Below are 11577 nucleotides of genomic sequence, written 5' to 3'. Positions count from 1 at the left end.
TATTTTAGTGATCCAAGATCACATTGAGTCTATAGGAAAAGCCAATACTATCAAGGAGGGATGAGGTGTTGCTTAATGAGGCTCTTTCTCAAAATGCTTAGTGATATGCTCCAAAGCCCTCAACTACTTTCTCACATACACATATGACCTAAACCAAAAGTCAAACTCGGCCCCACCGATTCTTTCTATCCGGCGCCATCGAGTTCAAATGTCATAGCCACTGCCACAAACCCTAGGCAAATCGGTCTCATCGATAGGGATCTCGGTCTCACCGAGATGGGATTGTACTCTCTCTGTTTCCCTTCGTAACGTTTCGGTCCCACTGAGATGAGCGATCTATCCCACCGATATTGCAATGTAAACTCTCTATTTACCTTTTGTAACATTTCGGTCTCACCGAAATGAGCGAATTGGTCCCACTGAGTTTACCTGACCAACTCTCTGGTTAGCTTATTACCAAAATCGGTCTCACCGAGTTTGTGTAATCGGTCTCACCGAGATTACGTTATGCCCTAACCCTAACCATATCGGTCCTACCAAGTTGCATGTCGGTCCCACCGAAAACCCTAACGGTCACTATCTTTGCTGAATCAGTCCGACCGAGTTTATCAATTTGGTCCCACCGAGATCGGCAAGTTGTGTGTAACGGTTAGATTTTGTGTGGAGGCTATATATACCCCTCCACCTCCTCTTCATTCATGGAGAGAGCCATCAGAACGAACCTACACTTCCAACTTACCTTTTTTTGAGAGAGAACCACCTACACTTGTGTTGAGGCCAAGATATTCCATTCTTACCATATGAATCTTGGTCTCTAGCCTTCGCAAGTAGCTTTCCACTCAAATCTTCTTTCCACCAAATCCATATCCTATGAGAGAGAGTTGAGTGTTGGGGAGACTATCATTTGAAGCACAAGAGCAAGGAGTTCATCATCAACACACCATTTGTTACTTCTTGGAGAGTGGTGTCTCCTAGATTGGCTAGGTGTCACTTGGGAGCCTCTGACAAGATTGTGGAGTTGAACCAAGGAGTTTGTAAGGGCAAGGAGATCGCCTACTTCGTGAAGATCTACCTCTAGTGAGGCAAGTCCTTCGTCGGCGATGGCCATGGTGGGATAGACAAGGTTGCTTCTTTGTGGACCCTTCGTGGGTGGAGCCCTCCGTGGACTCGCACAACCATTACCCTTCGTGGGTTGAAGTCTCCATCAACATGGATGTACGATAGCACCACCTATCGGAACCACGACAAAAACATTTGTGTCTCCTATTGTGTTTGAACCTTCCAAACCCCTCCCTTTACATTCTTGCAAGTTGCATGCTTTACTTTTCGCTGCTCATATACTCTTTGCATGCTTGCTTGAATTGTGTTAATATTGCTTGACTTTTCCAAAGTTGCTAAAATCTGCCAAGAACTAAAATTGGGAAAAGGATAAGTTTTATTTTGTCAAGTAGTCTAATCGCCCCCCCTCCCTCTAGACATACTTTCGATCATACACAATCTGATGGTGCGGATATGGAAAATTTGAGCACTACTAGCCGTTGGATATCATCTAGATTCCACCAGATTTTGCCACATGTACAATCTAGAAGACTCCATGGTTGAACTTAAGCATAATGCACAAACCTCAAAACACAAGCACTTCTTCTTTGTTCTAGAATCTTCCTATCAGAATTGCCCAAATGTTTTTCTACATGATTTTCCATTATTTGTTTTTACTTTATGCTTTACAATGCACAATTCCATGAATCTTAAAATAGATTAGCTTAAAACTAGATGATTTTGAATGAAATGAACTATAAGAATTAAACGAACATCTACATCATGCATATATGACTCAAAGCTTACATGCTATAATGTGGTATTTATTCATAATTTAGTTGCCAAATCTCATGCATGCAATGCACGTGTACCTTACTAGTCTAAATGGTGTTTGTGTGTGTTGTGCGTGTTAAACACACTGTACGTAGTATCATACATGGTTTAGATTCCGAACATCTAGCTAGAGTATACATGTACTACGATTTGAATTCAACATAAAATGGATACATATATTTGAATTTGAGATTGTATGTACATGTATTTCGTATTTATATAGGAATTTACTTCTCCTATATTCATGTCATGTGTTGTGAAGATAATATTTAGATGGTTGTATAACTAACCCGAGTACAATTCCATTCAAACAGGGAAAATGTACTCAAATTTAGTCCATATGCTAGACAACACACATTGTTTTTTTATTGTTGAGGGAAGTGCAAATTGTTTTGGTACTGTACACGTTATGTTTGTTGTCCCAATTTTTTAGTTTTTTTGTTGTATTTGAATGTATTTCTAGTAATATAGTAAAACGGGACATGGCTCTCTCTAGTGATGAGGTGTGAATTGTCTTTTTTTGGGTACATGTTAAGCTTGTTCTCCCGAAATTTCAAGTCGCGCCTTGTTATGCCGAAATTTCAAGCTAGCATCTCTGTCTATCGTGCTGCGAAACTCCCGCCTCTTCAACCCGCAACTTGTTACCCCGAAATATTTAAAATATATCTTTGTCCCGTTGTGCTCCAAAAACTCCCTCCATCTCCACCCGCGCCATGCTATCCCAAAATTACAACGCGCGCGAAAAATCCCACCTCCTGCGAAATCCCGACATGCGAAATGCCCGTGATACCCCTGAACCGAAAGAACCGCCTAGCTCAAATCGGTGGGGGTACTTTTGTAACTTACCCCACATTTCGGACAAGCGCGTCCCTAAGCCATGGTTCCCCACTCCCATCCCATCCGCCCACCCATTCGTACACCGAGGCCGCGAAAACCCGCGAAGCCCCACACCCTCCTCCGTCCACCACCCAGCCGAAGCCTCTTCCCCAACGATGTCGTCCACAGCAACACCTCGACGTCCCTCATCCACTGTACCAGATGAGGATCCATCATCGATCTCGTTGTCCTGCCAGTTCAGCCACCCCATCCTCCACCTCCAAGGAGCTGCCCCAATGTTCCCCTCGTCTTTCGCGCCACCTCCATTCCCACACCGCCGTCTTCACTTCCACCACCAGAAGAGCAGCATCATCACCGTTTCCTCGGATGAAGTTGAGGCCTAATCGGTGCCACCAAAGAGGTTGTACACTAATCGCCGCATTTTCTTCTTGATTCGATCTCACGGTGCTGCCGGCGCTCAGTCCCGTGCCGACATGACGCGGCTCCATCCATGGCGACGTCGCCGGCCACTTCCTCCACGGCGTCGCTCCCTCGGCAGCGACATCCACATTAGTAGGAGATGTTGCTGCTTTAGCTCTCGCTCGCGCTGCTGCTCTTCTCTTTCTCTCGGTCCCCTGCCTGGTCTGCTCTTGTTATTGCTCTTGCTCTCGCTGCTGCTCTCGGTCTTGCTCTTGCTTGCGATGCTTCTCTGACTTGGCTACACGTCAGTCGACTGAGTCGACTTTTGGTCAGTCGATTTTCAGGGGGTGGGGTGGCTCGCCGGAGTTAAGGAAGAACCAGCCGCAGCAGGGAGAGGGGCTCGCTAGAGAGGTACCCCACTATCTAACTTAGGGTTCAGGGTGGGGTGGTGGTGGCGCGGTGGCGTGGGGATCGCTGGAGAAAAATCTCGGCACGGGGGGCCTAGAGGGATGGCCGGGGCGGTGGCGGATCGGCGGTGGGGAGTGGTTTCGGGGCGGGCAGGGCGGCGCACCAGCGGTCACCGGCGGCGGGGAGCAGGGGTTTGGCCGGTGGTGGCTGGCGGCTCAGGGGGTGGAGGTTGAAGATGAACTGCTACCAACTGCCCCAGCTCTTGCACGCGCTACTGCTACTGCTTTTCTGCTACTAGTGCATTCAGTTTCGACAGTAAAATTCAGTTTCGACAGCAAAATTCAATTTCGACAGTTAAGTTCAGTTTTGACAGTTAAATTCAGTGTTTGGCCGGTGGTGGCTGGTGGCTCGGGGTAGCCTCACCTGATGCTGCTACACGACCAGCTGCCCCGGCTCTCGGACGCGTTGCTGCTGCTACTGTTGCTTTTCTGCTACTAGTGCGTTCATTTTTGATAGAAAAAATTAGTTTCGACAGTTAAGTTCAGTTTCGACAGTTAAATTCAGTTTTGATAGTTAAATTCAGAGATGAGTAGCTGATGTATTTTACATCTAGCACTTTGTGGTTATGTATTTTACATCATCTATTGGAGATGCTATTAGAATTCCACTCAGGTTAATGTTGTCTCTCTTGTCCTGCTTCAGCCTCGGCGTCGTACAACTCACCGGAGCTGCTCCAACGACGAAACCCTCCATCACAGCGGAGTAGTACCCCGGGCTCCATCTCCAGACACCTAAGATCTTCTTCCCCTCCTCCGACAGCCAAGTCAGCCGGAGCATCCTCACCGACCAACCCAATCACGCTGAGATCGACATGGCTTCGCCAAAGAGGTTGTACACTTGTTGCATCTCTTTTTTTACTCTACATGTTATATGTATTGTCCACTGAGCACACGTAGTAACGTGAAATACGGTTATTTTATCCTACTATATGACAAGCAGTGAGGTACCAGGCAACTTAGCTGTCCGTGATGGACTCTCTTGAATGCCATCATTATTTATCTTTGCGCATTTGAGCTATGCATTTGTCGATGGGCCTGGGAGTTAAGCTAGTAGGGCAGTGGCCTGGGTCCAAAGTAGTAGAATTAGCACAAAAACATTTTTGAGTGTAGGCTTTTCCTTGCTCAAGCCTGCCTACTAGAATCGCCAGTTCTTGAAAGGAAAAGTGAAGGAAAAACATAGGAATTGGAAAGTTTCCTATGGTACTACTATTCATGCATTTGGTTCAAAGGAATGGAGCAAAGGAAAACTATATGATTTGTTCCTTTAGTGTCTCCTTGAAAGAAAAACCGTAGGAATTTTAATTTCCACTTGTCCTCCTTTTAAAATTCCGATTCATGAAGCACAAGACTAAGAGATAGTAGCATAATAGCATTATAACCGCACATTTTCTTGTGGTTTGACCTAATCTCACCATGCTTCTTTGCATCCTGTGATCTTCCAATTCTTGTGAACCAAACACCCAGATTGGTAGAAATCATGTGATTTTAAATTCTCTGTTTTGCACGTGCATTACTATCCTATTCCTGTCTATTTCCTATCCCTGCATTGTTGGAATCCTCAAATTCAAACAAGCCCTTACACAATTACTTCTGTTACACATATGTGTCAAAGAAAACCTTGTGTGGTTTGTCCTGCTCCTGTTGTGATGTGTTCCACCCCACCTCAGCTGCTCCAACAACGGAAGGGTTCACCACAGCAGGGATCCGCTCTCCAGACTGTCTTTCACCGCCACAGATCTTCTTCCCCGCCGCAGGTAGCCATGACAACTGCATTACCATCATCAACTGAGCAGATGACCTTGAGGACTACACAGGTCCGCAAAAGAGGTCGCACTCTTCCGTGTCTGCTTATGTTATGCATGGCTTAATATGATGACATGCTACTTTATCATCGTGTTCACCTATTAGACTCCGAGTCAGGTCCAAACTAATGCTGAAACTTGAGTTTTTAAATGGTTGTGGGGTACATATTGGGGCAGGAATCAGTACTATCTGGTTAATCTCGGATGTCTACTATGAGTTTTATGTTGGGTGCAAACAAACATTAAAGGAGCCATTATCTGTATTTTTTAACTAAAGCTATTATCTGCCTGCTATCATTGGTTTTGGATCTATCCACAGTTTGCTACCATCACTCTGGATTTGTACATGCACTCCTTACATAATCTCACTACGTTTTATTCCTATGCATGTCAGTTGTTGTACACAATGGAACTAAACATATAGAGCAAAAGAGACGAGCCTTGCATGGCAATAAAATTTCATGCAGACGTCGCTCCATGGTAGGCGCAAAGGCATCCCCCTCCACCCATTTCGGATTGTAATCAAGAGGAAGATAACTGTTCTGAGGGGGATTTAGAAGGAGAAGACCACTCCTATTTACCCCCTGAGGTCTTCTCTCTAATTTGGCATGCTGATGTTGGTAATATCATGCATATGGTGCCTTGCATTGCTTACTTTATACATCAAATATATCATATGCTTAGTTTAGACATGCTTTGTATGAATGCCATATATTTAGTTTCTTTATCGTATATGTGAATCATGCAATGCCATCTTGTTTAGCTAGGCATCATATATGTGAATTTTGCAATGCCACCCTGGTTAGGCAGTCATCTTATATGTGAATTATAGCATGCCATCATTTTTTATTACGTGTTAAATTTGTCAACAATTTTAGTACATTCAATTACTCTTCCTGTGCATCATCCATTCGGCACGGTCATGGAAAAATCTGGAGTGGAAACAAGGTCTTCAGAGCAGACAATGCTATCTGACGAAGCGCATGTCTTGCTGGTTATGGATAGCTCCTCAGAGGAGGATTCAGAGACAAATGACTAGTCCTATTTCCCCCCGAGGTGCATGCTCTAACTTGGCAGGGTTATGTTGCTCATATCGTGCGTATGGTATCTTGCATTGCTATGTCATTTGCCTAGTTTAGACATGCTTTGTGTGAATGCCACTTGTTTAGTGTCTAATTACCATATATGTGAATTATGCAATGCCATCTTGTTGCGAGACATTATATACGTGAATTATGCAATGCTATCTTGTTGCAAGGCATTATATATGTGAATTATGCAATGCCATGTTGGCATGTTGTTTAGCCAAGCATCATATATGTGAATTATATCATGTCGTCCTTTTTTTGTATTTCTCATTGCATTTGTCGACAATGTTTGTATATTCAACTGCTCTTCATGTGCATCAGCCATTTGAATTGGTGATGGAGAAATATGGAGTGAAAACAAGGTCGCCAGCGTAGACAATGCTACCTGCGAAGCAAATATCTTGTTGGTTACAGATAGCTCTTCAGAGGAGGATTCAGAGGCAGATGGACAGTCCTATTATCCCCCTGAGGTGTATGCTCAAACTTGGCATGGTTATATTACTCATATCATGCATATGTTGTATTGCAATGCTTAGTTTTTACATCATATACACAATATTCAATGCCATCTCCTTAGTTGACACATCATATATGCGATTGCCCTCTGCTCACTTGCTTAGTACATAAATCATATATTTGAATTATATCATGTCATGATGTTTACATAGACAGCATATATCTAAATTATGGCATGCCAACCCATTTTCTAAAGACATAATATAGTTATATCATCTCATCCTGTTTACATAGTCATCATATTTTGAATTATGTCATTCTATTCGTGAATTATATCATGCCATCGTGTTTCCATCGACGGCATGTTTGTGATTTTATGGCATGCCAACCACTTTAATAGACACATCGTATAGTTATATCATGTCATCCTGTTTACATAGTCATCATATTTTGAAGTATGTCATTCTATCATGTTTAGTTAGCCATCATACATGTGAAAATGTGTCATGCTATCCTGTTTAATTAGCCATCATATATGTGAAATTATGTCCCGCTATTATGTATGGTTAGACAACATAAATGTGAATTATTTCATGCCCTGTTTTCTTCCCTATTACCCATTGCACATGTCTATCTTACAATGTCTGTACATTCAATTACTTTTCTTGTTTATCAGCCATTTCAATTGGAGGTGGTGATGGCAGTATCTGTGGGAGTAAAAACACGGTCTTTAGAAAAGATCGTGCTACCTGTCGATGCAGATAGAACCACGGTTGTACTTGCCCAAGAACCAGCCCCACCACACATAACCTAGACTCACGCAGATTGTACCCCTACCCAGTTGGACAGAGAACCATCTACACCCCTTATAACCCCAACCCCAGCAGATAGTAACCCAGTTCCAGTTGACACAGCACCGTCTCCACCACAGAGCACCCAAACACGAGCAGTTAGTAAGGCAACTGCAGTGCCCAAAGCACGAGGACCACCACTCCGAACCCCAAGTCAACACTTAAAGCAGAAGAAGAATTGTTCCCAGGTCAGGTTCCGTAGCTATGGTTCATACTACTTTGCTCTTGCATCACTCTATTTACTCATACCAACTAATTTCAAATTTGAAGGATGCAATTGAAACTCCAATGGTGCAGCATGTATGTTTTAAACATGTTTCTTTAACGTGTTTGCTGTTGTAACTTGCTCTATGTTGATTTCAGTTTCAATTGAATAAATAGTTATGTTCTCATGCCATGCACATTACAAGTGTTGTTATTGCTGTGTAGTTTCCCACACTTATAGTCTGTCTATGCTGCTTTGTCTTAAATAGATATGATTTGAACTGTCTCTATCTTGATTTGGAAACATAAACTAGAATGATATAGACCATACAGTGACCAAACTACATAGATATATGTTTGTTTCATGTTGTTATCCTGTCCACCTTACTACTGAACTGGTTTACCAAAATGAGTTTCATATACAACATGCTAAACATGTGATGTGTTTGTTCATTTCTCTTTTAGAATGCGGATAAAATATTGGAGAAGAGTGCACCGTAATGCAATGGTAAAGGAAGTAATGCATATCAGGTTCAAGATAGTGAGACATCCCTGTTGGTCTCCAAGAAAGCTGATAAAAACTATATTGAAGACATTGAGACAACCCTAAAGTCTTGTCTTGGTGTAGTGTTCGAGTTACTGGCTACTACTACTGGCACCAGCTCTTCGAACTCGCTGCCTGAATCAGTTTGGATTCTTGAGTCTCAACTTCAAGTTGAAAGACATCGATCAGATGTTATGCGACAGGAAGCTGAAGGACTGAGGAAGTCCCTGCATAATTCAGATGCATACTTTCTCGTGCAACAACAAGTGCTAGAGGATTTGAGCGCCAAATAAGAAAAAGTTAGTAAGCTTGCTAAGCATCTTGCCAGCATTATGGGTACCCAGGATATTGTTTCTTGAGCTCTTCTGAAGTGGTTTTAGTTCTGGATTTGTTTTGCTGCAGCGTTTATTTGCACTGGTTGCCAACTTTGACAACGAGTGTATATGATATGCTGCTTTGTTCCCTATATTTGCACTAGTGGTGAACTTTGATGCCCAGTGGATGTAATATGTGTAATAGCCGTGATAGACTAACGTAAGTTCCTTGCTTATTTATTTCCTTGTTGTCTTGTTTATTTGTTTGCTTGTAGTTAGTGCAGTTCTTTTTCCGCAGTTTGCTAATGGCCGCAATAACCTATTTTTTAAAACTAGGCCACAATAACCATGGGCTACATATTTACTGTAGTTACCATGGGCCTCCTACGGATCGTAGAAACTTCTATGGGTCGTAGCATCAATAGGCCTTCTATGGGCCATAGCATCAACGGGCCTTCTACGTGTCGTAGCGTCAATGGGCCTTCTACGGACCATATGATCAATCGGCCAAACATGGGCCAATAACAGACCGCATTATGGGTCATAAACGGGCTAGATTTGGAATCGTCCATTCATGGGCCGACAATAACGGGTCGTCTTTAATCAGCTGTATTTGATGACGCTATGAAAATAGCCCAACAGATTAACGGGCCGATTGTGACCACGGGCTGAATTTGGCCCACAAGCAGAAAAGGCCAGTAACGGGTCATAAGTAACTGAATGCTGGAAATGAGCCCAAGAATAAATGGTCCCTGAGAAGGCCGAAAGATAACACGGGTTGGAAACGGTCCAATAGAATAATGGGCCATTAATGGGTATAAAGCGGTACACTGTTCATTGCGGGCCAGATCCACGACGGGCCGTTAATGGGCCAAGAGTTACAAATGGCCTCGTATGGGCCGAAATACATCATGGGCCATACATGGGCCGGAAGTTACAATGGGATGGAATCATATTGGACGGCCCAGATGAAGCTACTAGGCTTAATTCCGATAGGCTGTAACGGGTCGTGAGTTAGCGAGCCCTAAATGGGCCATATACGAACAGGTCGTTAACATGCTTTTCGTGGGCCGGCCCGTTACCTTTTGACCAAGTCAAACAGGCCAGCCTTTTCACCGAAATGGGCCTCTGTTGGGTTGTGCCACATGTCGACGTATCATAGGCGCCTCCTGTCCAATGAATGGATACATCTGTCCCAACGGTGAGCCAACACGTGTTTCCTCCGGCCAATGATAATTTTACACGTGGAAAATTCTTATTGGTCCGGGCTGTTAGCAGGTTATCGGATCCAAAACCGGACCCGATAGCTTAATGGCGACCCGTTACGGTGGATGCCATGTGTCGGTCACCCTTTACGATAGCACTTCCATGATGCGCCATTTATCGTCATGGAAGTGGACACTTCCGTGATGATAATTTTGGTAATGTCATGGAACACTTCTACGACAAAACATGTATGACTATCTCGATTCTGTCATAAAACTGTCAGGGATGTACATGCATGACAAAAAACATGACCTACTGTGACAAACACATATCATCATGGAAGTGTATTTTTTTTGTAGTGCAACTAGTTTTGCATAAAGGTGGCCGGCGGGTGTCTGTTTCTCCAACTTTAGTTGAATCGAATTTGACTGCGGCCGGTCCTTGTTGAAGGTTAAAACAGCAAACTTGATAAATCACCGTTGTGGTTTTGATGCATAGGTAAGAACAGTTCTTACTAGAAGCCCGTAGCAGCCACGTAAAACTTGCAACAACAAAGTAGAGGATGTCTAACTTGTTTTTGCAGGGCATGTTGTGATGTGATATGGTCAAGACATGATGTGATATACGTTGTTGTATGAGATGATCATGTTTTGTAGAAGTTATCAGCAACTGGCAGGAGCCTTATGGTTGTCGCTTTATTGTACGAAATGCAAACGCCATGTAATTGCTTTACTTTATCACTATGTGTTAGCGATAGTTGTAGAAGCAACCGTTGGCAAGACAATGATACGTCTCCGTCGTATCTACTTTTCCAAACACTTTTGCCCTTGTTTTGGACTCTAACTTGTATGATTTGAATGGAACTAACCCGGACTGACGCTGTTTTCAGCAGAATTGCCATGGTGTTGTTTTATGTGCAGAAAACAAAAGTTCTCGGAATGACCTGAAACTCCACGGAATATCTTAGAATAAATAATAAAAAATCCTTGCCAAAGATGAAGACCAGGGGGCCCACACCCTGTCCACGAGGGTGGGGGCGCGTCCCTCCCCCCTGGGTGCGCCCCCCTACCTCGTGGGCCCCCTGGTGGCCCTCCGACGCCAACTCCAACTCCATATATTGGCTTTTGAGGAGAAAAAATCGGAGAGAAAGTTTCATCGCATTTTACGATACGGAGCCACCGCCAAGCCCTAATCTCTCTCGGGAGGGCTGATCTGGAGTCCGTTCGGGGCTCCGGAGAGGGGGATTCGTCGCCGTCGTCATCATCAACCATCCTCCATCACCAATTTCATGATGCTCACCGCCGTGCGTGAGTAATTGCATCGTAGGCTTGTTGGACGGTGATGGGTTGGATGAGATTTATCATGTAATCGAGTTAGTTTTGTTAGGGTTTGATCCCTAGTATCCACTATGTTCTGAGATTGATGTTGCTATGACTTTGCTATGCTTAATGCTTGTCACTAGGGCCCGAGTGCCATGATTTCAGATCTGAACCAATTATGTGTTCATGAATATATGTGAGTTCTAGATCCTATCTTG

The sequence above is a fragment of the Triticum urartu genome, chromosome 2A (genome assembly GCF_056163025.1).
Source record: "Triticum urartu cultivar PI428250 chromosome 2A, HENAU_Tu73, whole genome shotgun sequence".
Lineage (NCBI taxonomy): Eukaryota > Viridiplantae > Streptophyta > Magnoliopsida > Poales > Poaceae > Triticum > Triticum urartu.
The sequence above is the reverse complement of the archived record's forward strand: the minus strand, read 5'-3'. Positions refer to the sequence as shown.